A 16516-nucleotide genomic window follows, 5' to 3' on the forward strand; every position below is an offset into this window, starting at 1 on the left:
TTGACAAATGAATTGGACAGACAAAACATCATAATAGCAGGACTCCAAGAAATGACAAATACGACAGAAGATCCATTTGAATCTCAAGAATACAGAATTTATAATGGAAAACCAGGACAAAGAGTTATAATACAGTGCCCACAATTCGGAACAGGATTTGTAGCTAATTTGAAAGTCATGGATTCAATAGGTGATTTTAAAGCTATTTCTCCACAAATCGCAACTTTACTATCTATACTATCATAAACGCCCATGCCCCTACCAGTGAGAAAAGTTATTTAACAAGAACTATGGTTGAAGTAGATAATTAAATCGAGTCAATAAAAACAAATTAAAGATCTCAGTAAGAGATTTTAATGCCCAACGGGGAAAGGAAAAGAAGCACAGATACATAACTGGAAAATGGGCTCCCCGCAAATAAATTAATAGAAATGGACAAAGGCTCGCTGAAATTCGCAGAACACATGGGCTCATTTCTAAATCCACATATTTTAAAAGAAAACGAAGAAAACTTATGACATGGAAACATCCTGACTGGACAAGAGGAGAGTGGCAGCTGGACCATGTCTGCATGGACAAATTATTTCATAATGAAATTGGAAACGTTAAAGTGCAGAGAAGAACAGACACAGATTCAGATCATTACTTGGTCAAAATCAAAATCAAATTCACCCCATTAAGGAAAAAAAGACAGCCAACAATTGGAGGTGAAAGAAAGTATGGTTCACATAAATTAATAAAAAATGACAAATATCAGAAAAACACACAAAATACAATAGTAACCGATAATCTTGAAAAACTAGTACCAATTTTAAAACAGCGTGTTGAAGAATCTGCCCCAGTAAATCAGCGTAAAAATCATGCATGGTGGACTACAGAATGTGACGAAATTCATGATGACGAACATCAAGCTTGGAAAAAATTTGGATAGTATTAGTTGAAAACAGTCTTGGTTGCAATTTTAGTTTTTTTATTTATCAACTACGCGTTTCACCTTATTTAGGCATCTTCAAGCTGATCTTAATTTGGTGTTTCTTAAGAAGATCCTTTAGACAGTATAGCTAAATGGCATCGTCTAGTACATCAGGCCAACATCACCTTTGTTAACCTTTCTAAATGGTCGTGAGTGACTCCAAGACCTGCAAAACGCGTACACGTTCTCCTGTGAACGTGTACGCGTTATGCAGGTCTTAGAGTCACTCACGTCCATTTAGAAAGTATTTACTGAGGTGGTCCATTGTAGGCCATGAAATAAATAAAAAACCAGAAACTGTGATATTAACTAGAAAACAAGATCGATGATCTTCTGAATGATTATGAAAAAGCAGATACAACAGATCCAAAGTCAGAGATGCGCGCGAGAACTCCATGGAAAGCACGAAACCACTGACTTTGTTGCTCTAGCAGTGGGAAAGTAATTGCGCCTCTCGCTCTGTGTCAAATAGATGAAGTGTCGAATTCGGAAATAAGTTTTCTTTTTTGTTGAAATCTTCTCTAGTTAGTGAAGTGGTCAGAGTTTAAAAAAAAATCAAATGGGCCATTTCCATTTCAACGGAACCATCCCGGAATTGAGAGAAAACACAGCAAACCTACATTTGGATGGCCTGGTCGGGATGTGAACCGCCGTTCTTCCAAACGTGAATCCAGTATTTTCGCACTTCGAGTCACGGTTTATTTTCAGTTATCTCAGTATCATATATCGCATTTTTAGTTAAGGGATTTGTGGCTGGACTAAACCATCGTGGGTCTGCAAACCAAAGACACTACTCATACCACCACAAAGGGTCGTGGAAATTGTGTATCTTTTCTCAGTACGGTTTGATGATTTGCATGACGTCTGTAAGAGGCTATGATGTTAGACTGCTTTCTGTCATTCGCATTCAACTTCGTTTTCCTTCGTACCAGCTTGGCCCGCGCCCTCTGCAGAAGAAACCCGTAGATGTGGCCCACGACTGGCCAGTTTGTTTCGTGTTGTGCTCCAAGTAAATTTACCTGTGCGCCCTTTCGGTAATCTAATATATTCTCCTTGAAAATTTATTTAACTTTAAAAGATGTATTGTAACAAGTTAGCAGGATGACGAGTGAAGATTCGGGAAAAGTTGGTATTGTGTGCTGAACCTTGGTACGAACCCAGAACCCTAGCATTTGCGGACAATTCGCTACCAGTTACACTATATGAGCACGTCTAACGGACTTGATCAGACTTCACATACGTCCAGTGTAGCGTATATTTCTCTAAAGAGCAAAATCATCATCCATTTGAACTCTCCAGTATATTGTCTTCCACGGTTGCTGCTAGCATCGTGGTAGAGTCTCTGTGCGGATAAGATGGTACTTGTCTCAAGTGCCGGTCACAACATACCCGTCGCTAAAGTGTATGAAAACTTGTCTCAAAGTGTAGAGTATTCGTCACTTTAAGATTCTTAAAACATTTTTGTAGGGGCCATAGCAAAGAGCAATGATTGAGTTGCTGAGTAGAGAGGGCTACCGTGGTGCACAAATCCGCAAATGACTGTCGGCAGTGTGTAGGGACGCCACGGTCAAACGGCCTTATCTGGGTACGTGTAGAAGTATCCGAAAGAAGTTAAATAAGCAATAGCTAAATAAGGCTGGAGTTGGGATCTGGGACATTAAAACCGCTTACAAACAGCAGTTTAAGTCTCTGTCTGGCCATCCAGATTTAGTTTTACCATTTTCTCCCTCAATAAGTTAAGGAAAACTGAAGATAGTCGTCGTGTGATAGTCCAGAAATTGAATGACATGCCGGCCGGGGTGGCCGAGCGGTTCTAGGCGCTTCGGTCGCCGGTTCGAATCCTGCCTCGGGCATGGATGTGTGTGATGTCTTTAGGTTAGTTAGGTTTAAGTAGTTCTAAGTTCTAGGGGACTGATGACCTCAGCTGTTAAGTCCCATAGTACTCAGAGCCATTTGAACCATTTTGAATGACACAGTTCGTTGTTAGTAGAGAATTTTTCGATGATGTGGAAGATGCAGGGTTCTAAAACAGCCGCAGTATATTTCCATCGAAAGTAGTCTTACCTGAGAATTAAAAGACGGTGGAACGCAGAAAAGTGGTGGACAATGCTTTGAATGGAATTGGATGATTCGCGAACAGTTTGATATTTTCACATAACGTCTCGTGTGCTTGCTACTGCAGGCAAAGGTTCTGCGAAGTTTCGAGGATGTGCTTTGTTTTTGTGAGGTTACGTTTAAAGTACTGCTCCAAGGATACTCACTCTACGCGCATTACTACTGTAGCTGTGAAATGGATAACGTCTTGTGTCTTGTTTGCTGTTATCTAAACACTTAAAACATTATGGTTGGTTGGTTTTTTCGGGGAAGGAGACCAGACAGCGAAAACAATATGTACCTCTACTCTGCAGATGACTATGAGGTGCACTGCACCTGTTACTTTTCACTGTAATACACATTACGGTTTCTCCTCATTGTAATACGCATTCCGGTTTCTTCCATTTCTCTTCACGAGAACAACTATTACCCATATATTTATATGCAAGCTCTTAGTAGTCATCATTTATCTTCGCGGGCTCTACGGGACCGATTCTCAGGCAAACATGTATGTCCTTAGATACACCCGAAACCGTAGAAGAATATGTTACTATGGAGGAAAGAGAAGTTATAGTATTATATCTAGGCGACAGCGAGCTCTTTGGTGTCGTAGCATTCGCTCAGTTGGAGAAGGACTCGTCCGTAGTTTTATTGAAAAACATCACTTCGGTTATCGGCTGATAATATTTAAAGAAAACAAGGAAAATCTAAATTGGATGGCCGGAAGTGGATTTGAACCTAGATCTTCCCGAATACGAGCCCATTGTCTTGACGATCGCGCCATCCATGACGGGTTGCTATTATGAACATAGTTTTTTTTCTAGACAGGAGCGACAGGGAACATATGATGGCCTCCTATTTCTTATAAAGTCTGGAACGTCGGAGTAATGTGTCACGTACCACCAGGATATACTAGTACATACCTAAAGATCTTTGATAGACACCCATTAAATGTGGACTCGGCAAGCGAAAGTTCCAAGCTACTGAAGAACTTCATCCTCCAGGTGAGTCACGTATTTCCACTAGGATTTAACATAACCTGAGTGTCGGCTTTAGATTTCAAAAGTTACTTAACATTACATTTCTGTGCTATTCATTATTTAACAAATGCGAAAAATTCAAACCAGTGTTATTTTAGAGATGCAAATGGTTTTATTCTAAATTAATCCAGTTCAGAGAATGTGACTCCTGAAACTAAAATACTGCACAATTAGGAAAGTACAGAAGGATCATTCGCATAAGTTGAAGAAATACAGAAATGCTGCTTGAAGTATATTTACACCTCCTGTAGAAGTCTATAATAGTTGCATAAATAACCCTGAAAACAGTTCAAGGAAAACATAATTGCTGAACTTTTAGCTTCAAAAATGAGATACCAAAGCAAGAAGAAACAACTGACCAATTGTTAATGTTACGCTGTCATTTTACTGCTTCGCTCAAAACATAGAAGAATTAAAGTCCATTCGTCCATAAGGAATAAAGATCTCTTGCGTGTTATGACGTATTGAATTACGTTAGTATCGAAAGAAGCAACAAGGAGATTTTAGTTTCCATTTCACCAGACGTATTAGTCTCAGTTTATATATTGTTGCGAAGTCACAACTCAAAAGTCGTTTATTACGTTTAAATTAAAAATCAGAATTGCAGTGTGCGGGGTAGACCTCAAAATTTCAACCAGCTAAACCACAAGTTATCTATTTGAAGAAATACTTCAGAACCAAGATCGTATTTAAATATCTATTTAGAACTCATGAGCGGTTTCAACAGTGCTTTGCTGTCATCTTGGGATAGCATATTTTTCAAAATATATGCCATAATTCTGAAAACAAAAATAAGATCCGTAGATGACAGCTAAGTACTGTTGAAACCGGTCATCAATTCAAAATAAATACTTAAATTCGATCTTGTCTCTGAAGTATTTCTTCAAATATTACAATCTGCTGATCGCTCCCTGATCAGTATGTCTGTATTATATCACAAGTTACTTGATACAATGAAAGAAAATGCGATGTTACTATTATGAGAACAAGGTAATTCAAAGTACGGGAAATCAAAACAAAACAAATAAACCTCTTAGGCGCGAAACAATGTAATTAATTATTCTGTGATGTTAGGAAATTTCGAAACTTTCACTATTTCCATTTTCCGTACATCGTTTTCGTAAATTCATGAAAAAACAAAACTAGAATTGAGACTGCAACAAAAAGTGCTTGAGCGCAAAAGAAAGTGACTTTATCGCGGAAGATCATAAATGTTTGGCCTCAGACTCGTAAAGATCTCTCGCGAAGTTATTAATGTGACTTTGTTTAGCTGTACAAGAAACACAGACTAGTCATAAGATACTGGGAGTCTGTACTCGCCAGCTCGGAAGCGCAACTTACTTCGCCTTCTGCGACCATTCTGAGGCATGGCTTCTCGTCTGCGAGCCGTCTGTCTGCGATCATGACACTCCTCGGACTGCGCCGCGCGCGCTGCTACATAAAGTCTTGTACGCCCACCCCCACTCCCACCCCCGCAAGCCGCGACACGACGCGCACGCGCGAGTCGTAGCACCGCCTCCGGGGGGGATTCACCCCGTAACATCGGCCGGCCGTCGTCAACAGTACTATGGGCTGCAACTTCCAGAGGTTAACACTAATGTTCATGTAAACAACTTCACGACTAGAAGCTCTGCTGAAAGATAAATATAGGAACACCGACTCCTGGGTCCACTAGCACAGTCATGTTGGCCGAAACGCTGTCAATTTACAAGGCGGTTATAATATTAATATTTCACTACTTGAACCGGCGTGGACGGGAAATTGTTTACAAAATGGTTCTGCCCAATTTTAAAAGAACGATTTTCGGACAGGATTTGCGTTGTCAGTGGCGTTAATGCCATGACTTATGGTTAGACGCCGATACTGTCAGGGCGACGTAGGGTTGAAACACAAACATCAGTGTGAATTACAGTTGTAGACAGTCAACATGGGTCTGGACAAGGTGATCAGCGCTATACTTGTATCGCTGTTTTATCAAAACAGTAATAGGTTACCGACGCATTAAAGGAATACGGAGATTTCATCGTTCAATACCCGGGTTGAAGGACATGATTCGGATGTTCGAATTAACTGGCGATTTGGGAACTGCTCCTGAGAGAGGGCTACACCAATTGCGTCACAGAGTGCTGAAGTTACCGAGCGAGGTGGCGCAGTGGTTAACACACTGGACTCGCGTTCGGGAGGACGACGGTTCAAAACCGCGTCTGGCCATACTGATTTATTTTTTCCGTGATTTCCGTAATTCGCTTCAGGCAAATTCCGGGATGGTTCCTTTGAAAGGGCACGGCCGACTTCCTTACCTAATCCGATGGGACCGATGACCTCGATTTTTGGTCCCCTCCCCCAGACCAACCAACCACATTTTGAAGCTACTGTTGCCATGGCTCAGAATGCTGGGCCCAATGTGCGATATTCAAGTTCTGCACGAGCTGTGCCACGACAGCTAAACATTCAATGGTCCACCATTCGAAAAGTGCTGTGAACAACTGTGAAATAAATCTGTACAAACTTCACATTACGCACCAACTTTTGCCAGGTGATCCAGACAGTTTAGTAGACTTTCCTCTGACGTTTCTTGCAATGGTTGAAGTTAACGACATGTGACTTCGCAACATTTTGGGGAGTGATGAAGCACACTTTATTCGTTATGTCCCTAAAAATGTTTCCACAAATTTAATTGTCGTACGATCACTCGTTTATCATAGGGGCCCTCCCATGTAGCGAAATTTTATGGGTAAACACCCTGTACTTGAAGGAATACGGAAACCAACAACTAATTTATTCCAGTACACGTTTTGAGTTTTCACACATCTTCTGTCTGTGATGCAGCGTCAACGGTAGCCGCAACCATGGTCTCCGAGCTGATAGTCCATGCCGCTGCAAACGTCGTCGAACTGCTCGTGCAGATGGTTGTCGTCTTGCAGACGTCCCCATCTGTTGACTCAGGGATCGAGACGTGGCTGCACGATCCGTTACAGCCATGCTGATAAGATGCCTGTCATCTCGCGTGCTAGTGATACGAGGCAGTTGGGATCCAGCACGGCGTTCCGTTTTACCCTCCTGAACCCACCGATTCCATATTCTGCTAACAGTCCTTGGATCTCGACCAACGCGGACAGCATTGTCGCGATACGATAAACCGCAATCGCGATAGGCTACAATGCGACCTTTACCAAAGTCGGAAACGTGATGGTACGCATTTCTCCTCCTTACACGAGGCATCACAACAACGTTTCACCAGGCAACGCCGGTCAACTGCTGTTTGTGTTTGAGAAATCGGTTGGAAGCTTTCCTCATGTCAGCACCTTGTAGATGTCGCCACCGGCGCCAACCTTGTGTGAATGCTCTGAAAAGCTAATCTTTTACATATCACAGTATCTTCTTCCTGTCGGTTAAATTTCGCGTCTGTAGCGTGTCATCTTCGTGGTGTAGCAATTTTAATGGCCAGCAGTGTACATCTACACGTCTGGAAACAAGTGTGAAGTCCAGGGTAAGAATGATTGCTTAAACGTTTCTGTGCTTGTTGTGAATAGACTAAATTTACCCTCGTGATCCCTACGGAAGCGATACGTTTGGAGATTGTAGCATATTCCTAGATTCATCACTTAAAACGGTTCTCGAAAGATTCTAAGTAGGATTTTGCGGGATAGTTGCCATTTATCTTGAAGCGTCTGCCAGTCCACTTTTTCCAGCATCTGTTTGACGCACTCTCGTCGGTCAAACAAACCTATCATCATTCGTCCTCCCCATCTTTGTACACAATCAATATGCCTCGTTAGTCCCATTTGTTGCGTGGTCCATACACTTGAGCAACATTTTGGGATGAGTTGCACGAGTATGTTATATGCGATCTCCTTTGTAGACTGACTGCATTTTCCTAATATCCTATTAATGAATAGAAACCTACCACCTGCTTTACCTGCGACTGAGCCTACGTGACCGTTCCATTTCATAGCCCTCTAAAGAGTTACATCCCGCTATCTGTTTGAGTTTATTGATTTCAGTTGTGACTCACTGATATTGTAGTCGTAGGATAAAACGTTTCCGCGTTTTGTGCAGAGCACAGCTTTACGTTTCTGATCATTTAAAACAAGTTGGCAATCTTTCCATCATTTTGAAACATTATTAAGGTCTGGTTGAATATGTTGACATATTTTTTCAGCTAGTACTTCATTATAGGTAACGGCATTTTCTGAGCAAAGTCAGGGGTACCTGTTCATATCGTCTGCGAGGTCATTAATATAATCGTACAACATGAATAGCAAGGGTCCCAAAACAATTCCCTGTGGCGCACCTGAAGTTACTTCAACATTTATCGACGGCTCTCCATCCGAGATAACATGCTGCGCCTTTCCTACAAAGAAAATCTGAAATCATTTACATATTCATAATTATCGACTTCGTTCTGAATGTTGCAGCTGCGTCGATTCATTTAGGTACCACGTTTTCCCAGCTGTACATTTATATTTAACTAATAGTTGATCGCGCTCGCTGTATTACGGCAATTTGAAAATTCTTTTCCTGAACAAACGCTTTCAGGTAAACTGATGCAGCTCATCATTCGCCACGTTGCCGACTAATTCGTTTATTTGCATCAGAAATAATATCTAACGTCAAGTTACAATTTCTTTCAAATTCCAAAATTATACCTAGTCGGTTATGTTTATAGAGTTTATATTGCTGTCTTTAAATGTCGATACATTCCTGTGTACGGAAAATATTGCTAAACGTCCTGTGTATGTACTCAAATGAGTCGCGCTAGGTCATTCTACAATTGGAAAACTAAACTAAACTCAGCCAGAACCGGCCATGAATGCCCAACGTTACCGGCCGGTCACGGCGTCATTCGCAGCGCATACGCGTCACTGGATGTGGATATGGAGGGGCATGTGGTCAGCACACCGCTCTCCCGGCCGTATGTCAGTTTACGAGACCGGAGCCGCTACTTCTCAATCAAATAGCTCGTCAATTTGCCTCACACGGGCTGAGTGCATCCCAAGTGCTAGCCCAGGCCGACAGCGCTTAACTTCGGTGATCTGATGGGAACCAGTGTTACCGCTGCGGGTAGGCCATCGGCTACAAATGAAAAAAGGAGCTGTAAATTACAGAACAAATCTAAGTGTATGTAACTATTACAAGGGTATATCAAACAATAACTTTCGCATTACTATCGCAGGCCAAGTAACTTTCATTGAATGCTGCACGACATACACATACAGCACAGATTTTCAACATAGTCACCAACTCTCTGTAAACAACGGTCGGAATGTTGTTATAATCTTTCATTTCCTCAGTTCATCGACGACAGAAATCTTCTATTTGGTCACGGAGTCATTCGAGAATCGTCGTGCGAACGTCCTCGTCGTTGTAAAATCTTCTCACCACCTCCGTTCCAAGACATTGTTTCAGCTTGCCGAAAAGATGAAAATCGCATGGTACGAGATCTGGACTTCCCGATCAGCATCGCCTACATCTCTGCGGCCTTGCTAAAATTGCTGGCAGCATTTCTCTGCGGCTGGAAGCGACACTGCATTTGGTCCATATATCGTCAGAATATCACGGTGGATCTGTGTGCAATTTACACGTTTTTCCCACAAGAATCGTACTCTCCCTCGCGCTTCAACTTGTGGAGTGCGTTTCCAGTTGCGGCGTCATTTCAACCGCGCACTGTGAAGCACTTGTTATTCGCACCGCAGGAGAACTGTGTCTGCGGATAACCGGAACATGTGTTCTTTTCTAACACTCTTATTGCGCAGTAGTCTTTGAGTGGGACGAGATACATAGCTTACTTTACGATTTCCCTACGTAATTATACTATTGTTAATTTTCCATGGGGCAGCTTATAACGGATCCGTGATCCCACGAACGTAGATATTAGTATCCGACACCCAGGTCGATAGTAGACAGGAGTCGATTGTCGAGTGCTGCAGGAGGCAGTGAGATTAGTGTCGGGTGAAAGCAGTAGTGTAAAGACTGGCAAAAATAAAAATGGCGGTTGAGCTGGGTGCGGTGTCAATGGCGGATGTGCCGAGTGAGGAGTGAATTGTAAATTTACCGGAGTGTGACAAATGAGCGCGTCCCCTTATCGCCGTGGGGTTGACCCTCATCAATACCGATTCGCGAGTGACATAAAACCAAAAGTGACAAGTGCCGAAATACGTGTTTCGCGTCAACCGTGTCGGCCAGCAACAACCATGGATTGCAGTGAGGATTGTTGTGAATGTTGACCATCATCATTGCGTGTGACGAAGTACTTAAAATCAGCAACCAATAAAAGATATAACCGTAATTAAACATGTAAGGCGAAGATAGCAACTGCCTCAGAATTTGTGTGTTAATAGAAAATAACATATCAGTGTGTATATCGCAACCTTCGTGGTCTTTAATAATAGAAAAACTTTCAATCGTTAACTACTCCGTCTCAGAACAGCCACACTCTATTGAAGTACCCCCGAAACCACAGCAGAAAAAACCGATGGCCTTTCATCCATTAAGCACACGGTCATATATTCATAATAATTCACTGTTTGGCAGCTTCGGTAAATCACACAAAACTCAATAAAGGATGTAACGGGGGTGTTTCAAGCTGCAGTGTTCCAATTCTGCAGATAAAAGCGTGTTACTGAAGCAAGTATGAATGTATTACGCCACCTGAGGATGGGTGAAAGCTCAAACGCATCTCCGTAGGCACGAAGCAACACAGAAAGTAGCCGCTGGCTGTATGATTCAATCCACAGCCACGGAGGTCAGCCACCGCTAACACGGATAAAATAACGTTTCCTGTTAAATTTAAGTTAGTTATTGTAATTATTGAGTGAATGTGATCGGAAATGAGAGGAGCAATGAAAATATTTGCGTGCATATCAGTTATTAATTGTCAGCTATTAGAGAGGAATCGCCAAAGTGTCACATTGGAGATTTAATACCTCAGTGATTACCTTCATCTCTAGATGTGGGCTTTATAAAGCAGCTCCGTTCTTTTGAGAACAAAATACATACATATTTATAACATTTTTCTCTGAATTATTTCCTCCAAACAAAGCCATTACATTTATTTTTTTTTTACTTAACACAGCTACATGCTGTCATGCTGCCATTTTGCGCCCACTTGTTGCCGGCGGATTCGTCATATAAATACACTACTGGTCATTATAATTGCTGCACCATGAAGAAATGCAGATGATAAACGGATATTCATTGGACAAATATATTATACTAGAACCGGTATGTGATTACATTTTCACGCAATTTGGGTGCATAGATCCTGAGAAATCAGTACCCAGAACAACCACCTCTGGCCGTAATAACGGCCTTGATACGCCTGGGCATTGAGTCAAACAGAGCTTGGATTGCGTGTACAGGTACAGCTGCCCATGCAGCTTCAACACGATACCACAGTTCATCAAGAGTAGTGACTGGCGTATTGTGATGAGCCAGTTGCTCGGCCACCATTGACCAGAGGTTTTCAATTGGTGAGAGATCTGGAGAATGTGCTGGCCAGGGCAGCAGTCGAACACTTTCTGTATCCAGAAAGGCCCGTACAGGACCTGCAACATGCAGTCGTGCATTATCCTGCTGAAATGTAGGGTTTCGCAGGGATCGAATGAAGGGTAGAGTCACGGGTCGTAACACATCTGAAATGTAACGTCCACTGTTCGAAGTGAAGTCAATGCGAACAAGAGGTGACCGAGACGTGTAACCAATGGCACCCCATACCATTATGCCGGGTGATACGCCAGGGCCGGCCGAAGTGGTCGTGGGGTTCTAGGCGCTGCAGTCTGGAAACACAAGACTGCTACGGTCGCAGGTTCGAATCCTGCCTCGGGCACGGATGTGTGTGATGTCCTTAGGTTAGTTAGGTTTAACTAGTTCTAAGTTATAGGGGACTAATGACCTCAGAAGTTGAGTCCCATAGTGCTCAGAGCCATTTGAACCATTTGATAAGCCAGTATGGCGATCACGAATACACGCTTCCAATGTGCGTTCACCGCGATTTCGCCAAACACGCATGCGACCATCATGATGCTGTGAACAGAACCTGGATTCATCCGTAAAAAAGGCCATTTTACCACTCGTGCACCCAGGTTCGTCGTTGAGTACACCATTGCATACGCCCCTGTCTGTGGCGCAGCGTCAAGGGTAACCGCAGCCATGGTCTCCGAGCTGATAGTCCATACTGCTGCAAACGTCGTCGAACTGTTCGTGCAGATAGTTGTTGTCTTGCAAACGTCCCCATCTGTTGATTCAGGGTTCGAGACGTGGCTCCACGATCCACTACAGCCATGCGGATAAGATGCCTGCCATCTCGACTGCTAGTGATACGAGGCCGTTAGGATCCAGCACGGCGTACCGTATTTCCCTCCTGAACCCACCGATTCCATATTCTGCTAACAGTCATTGGATCTCGACCAACGCGAACAGCAATGTCGCGATACGATAAATCACAATCGCGATAGGCTACATTCCGACCTTTACCAAAGTCGGAAACGTGATGGTACGCATTTCTCCTCCTTACTCGAGGCATCACAACAACGTTTTACCAGGCAACGCCGGTCAACTGCTGTTTGTGTATGAGAAATCGATTGGCAACTCTCCTCATGTCAGCACGTTGTAGGTGTCGCCACCGGCGCCAGCCTTGTGTGAATGCTCTGAAAAGCTAATCATTTGCATATGACAGCATCTTCTTCCTGTCGGTTAAATTTCGCGTCTGTAGCACGTCATCTTCGTGGTGTAGCAATTTTAATGGCTAGTAGTGTACTTTCAAATGGCGTGAACAGTTAAATTAATTACATTCTACTATTGCGTATCATTAGCAATAAATACGTTGTTTCTTTGGATGGAGATAGGTTTTGGGTGGGTAAAGGTAAGTCGTCGGCTGCAGTTCTAGAAGATGCTGATTTCTGACTGCAGTGTGTAGTGATCTGGTATATTAGTGCGATACAGTCTGGGATACATGATATCAAGGGGCTTTGTAGTGGGTAATATTATGAGTAGGTTATGTTTTGCGGTGCTGTTCTGATGTTAGTGGCCTGAGAGTTAGCTAATTATTCTTTCAGGTCTAGATCTAATGAGTACAGATAAGAGGGAACATCATTTGCACTTCTTCGGACTATAAGCCAAAACTAAGCAGACTCTATGAAATTGTACTTAAAAATTTGAAATTCCTCCAGCAGGTCCAAACTAAAACCCTTCTCTTCCCTGTGCAAAATAACCATGTCTTCCAATTTAATGTTCTTTGTATCTAATTGCTTTTCCTGTCTGCCTGCCTGCCCTATACAGAAATACGGACAATCATTACACCTTATTTTATAGATGCCAGAATGAGAAAATGGTTCATTACCCTTTAAGGCGTGAATTGAGTTTTTCTCAAGACTGTTGTTAGTTGAAAACGAAACATTACAGCCATATCTCTTAGCAAGAGGGCTGCTTATCTTATATAAAACGTTTCGTAGAAATGGTATGAAAAAGAAAATATTTTTCCATATTATGCTTATCCATTACGGATATTTTAGAACCGTGACTGTATATTAAATGTAAATAAGTTATACACAACTGCAACCAGTCACTTTTTTCAATAATAATGCTTTATTACATGGACCGGTTTTCGAACCCTTTCAGGTTCATCTTCAGATGATTTCGGGAGGATCCGGGAAGTTACATCATTACTGGTAGTAGCATAATGCTGGGTGCTGGTTTGCGGCAGTATAGGCGGCTTTTTTCGTATCTGTCTGCCTCCATTTTGATGTCCAGAACACTTTCACACGAACTATATTAGTTCATGCTTTGACAGTGACACTTTACCAGCATCCAGCAAGCGCTTTACAACTGTTGTAAACAGTTGAAACTGACGGCTATCAAACTCAATGCAAGCATGACCTCGACGAACAAGATTCTGACGCACCCTCACAAATGTCCTTGGTGTTTTTCGAATCACATGACAGGCAGTTACAATTCTAGCAAATAATTCCATATCCGTACCCATTGCGGTCTCCTACGCAAGTGATTTAGATGCCCCATAGGGAATAACCACTGGGATTCTGGTCAGGTGGCGTCACGAGCCATGGACTAGGACCTCTCCTTCCAATCCAGCGACGGGAAATACAGCATTGAGATGGTTGCGGACATCCACACTGAAGTAAGGCGGTGCACCGTCTGTCGTTGATTCATAGCACGTTCTGTCATGGGACAATGTAAATACGAAACAACAGAGACACCCTGTTGTTGTTGTGGTCTTCAGTCCTGAGACTGGTTTGATGCAGCTCTCCATGCTACTCTATCCTGTGCAAGATTCTTCATCTCCCAGTACCTACTGCAACCTACATCCTTTTGAATCTGGTTAGTGTATTCATCTCTTGGTCTCCCTCTACGATTTTTACCCTCCATGCTGCCCTCCAATACTAAATTGGTGATCCCTCGATGTCTCAGAACATGTCCTACCAACCGATCCCTTCTTCTAGTGAAGTTGTGCCACAAACTTCTCTTCTCCTCAATCCTGTTCAATACCTCCTCATTAGTTATGTGATCTACCCATCTGACCTTCAACATTCTTCTGTAGCACCAAATTTCGAAAGCTTCTATTCTCTTCATGTCCAAACTATTAATGGTCCATGTTTCACTTCCATACATGGCTACACTCCATACAAATACTTTCAGAAATGACTTCCTGACACTTAAATCTATATTTGATGTTAACAAATTTCTCTTCTTCAGAAACGCTTTCCTTGCCATTGCCAGTCTACATTTTATATCTTCTCTACTTCGACCATCATCAGTTATTTTGCTCCCCAAATAGCAAAACTCATTTACTACTTTAAGTGTCTCATTTCCTAATCTAATTCCCGCAGCATCACCCGACTTAATTCGACTACATTCCATTATCCTCGTTTTGCTTTTGTTGATGTTCATCTTATATCCTCCTTTCAAGACACTATCCATTCCGTTCAACTGCTCTTCCAAGTCCTTTGCTGTCTCTGACAGAATTACAATGTCATCGGCAAACCTCAAAGTTTTTATTACTTCTCCCTGGATTTTAATACCTACTCCAAATTTTTCTTTTGTTTCCTTCACTGCTTGCTCAATATAAAGACTGAATAACATCGGGGAAAGGCTACAGCCCTGTCTCACTCCCTTCCCAAGCACTGCTTCCCTTTCATGTCACTCGACTCTTATAATTGCCATCTGGTTTCTGTACAAATTGTAAATAGCCCTTCGCTCTCTGTATTTTACCCCTGCCACCTTCAGAATTTGAAAGAGAGTATTCCACTCAACATTGTCAAACGCTTTCTCTAAGTCTACAAATGCTAGAAATGTAGGTTTGCCTTTCCTTAATCTAGCTTCTAAGATAAGTCGTAGGGTCAGTATTGCCTCACGTGTTCAAATATTTCTATGGAATCCAAACTGATCTTCCCCGAGGTCGGCTTGTACTAGTTTTTCCATTCGTCTGTACAGAATTCGTGTTAGTATTTTGCAGCTGTGGCTTATTAAACTGATTGTTCGGTAATTTTCACATCTGTCAACACCTGCTTTCTTTGGAATTGGAATTATTATATTCTCCTTGAAGTCTGAGGGTATTTCGCCTGGCTCATACATCTTGCTCACCAGATGGTAGAGTTTTGTCAGGACTGGTTCTCCCAAGGGCGTCAGTAGTTCTAATGGAATGTTGTCTACTCCTGGGGCCTTGTTTCGACTCAGGTCTTTCAGTGCTCTGTCAAACTCTTCACTCAATATAATATCTCCCATTTCATCTTCATCTACATTCTCTTCCATTTCCATAATGTTGTCCTCAAGTACATCGCCCTTGTATAGACCCTCTATATACTCCTTCCACCTTTCTGCTTTCCCTTCTTTGATTAGAACTGGGTTTCCATCTGAGCTCTTGATAATCATACAAGTGGTTCTCTTTTCTCCAAAGGTCTCTTTAATTTTCCTGTAGGCAGTATCTATCTTACCCCTAATGAGATAAGCCTCTAAATCCTTACATTTGTCCTCTAGCCACCTTATGAACAAGTAAAGTAGCCAAACCTGCATCATGACTTCCTAGTAATCAGGCTCGTCCTTGTTTCCTTATAGGAAATAAAGAATGTAAATTTAAATAAGCAGCATATTACGTGTAAAATTGTACACATGTTAGTTTTAAATAAGCTGGAAAACAGTAATGCTAGAGAAAACGGTAGACAAGATTACTTCCATATATCCTTCTCCAGCGCCAGGTCCCCTACCTCAAATTGCTCAGCGGAGCATTCTCTATGCCCTGTTACATTTTTGCACCCTGTTATGGAAACACACTATATAATTTGTTGTTAAACATAAGCACAATTTGAAACAACGGCATAAGTTCAGTAATTTCAGGATGTGTTAACTTTTTGTGATGAAGCAAATTACTTTCAACAATATACAACGTAGTATCAAC

This window comes from Schistocerca americana, chromosome X, assembly GCF_021461395.2.
Source record: "Schistocerca americana isolate TAMUIC-IGC-003095 chromosome X, iqSchAmer2.1, whole genome shotgun sequence".
NCBI lineage: Eukaryota > Metazoa > Arthropoda > Insecta > Orthoptera > Acrididae > Schistocerca > Schistocerca americana.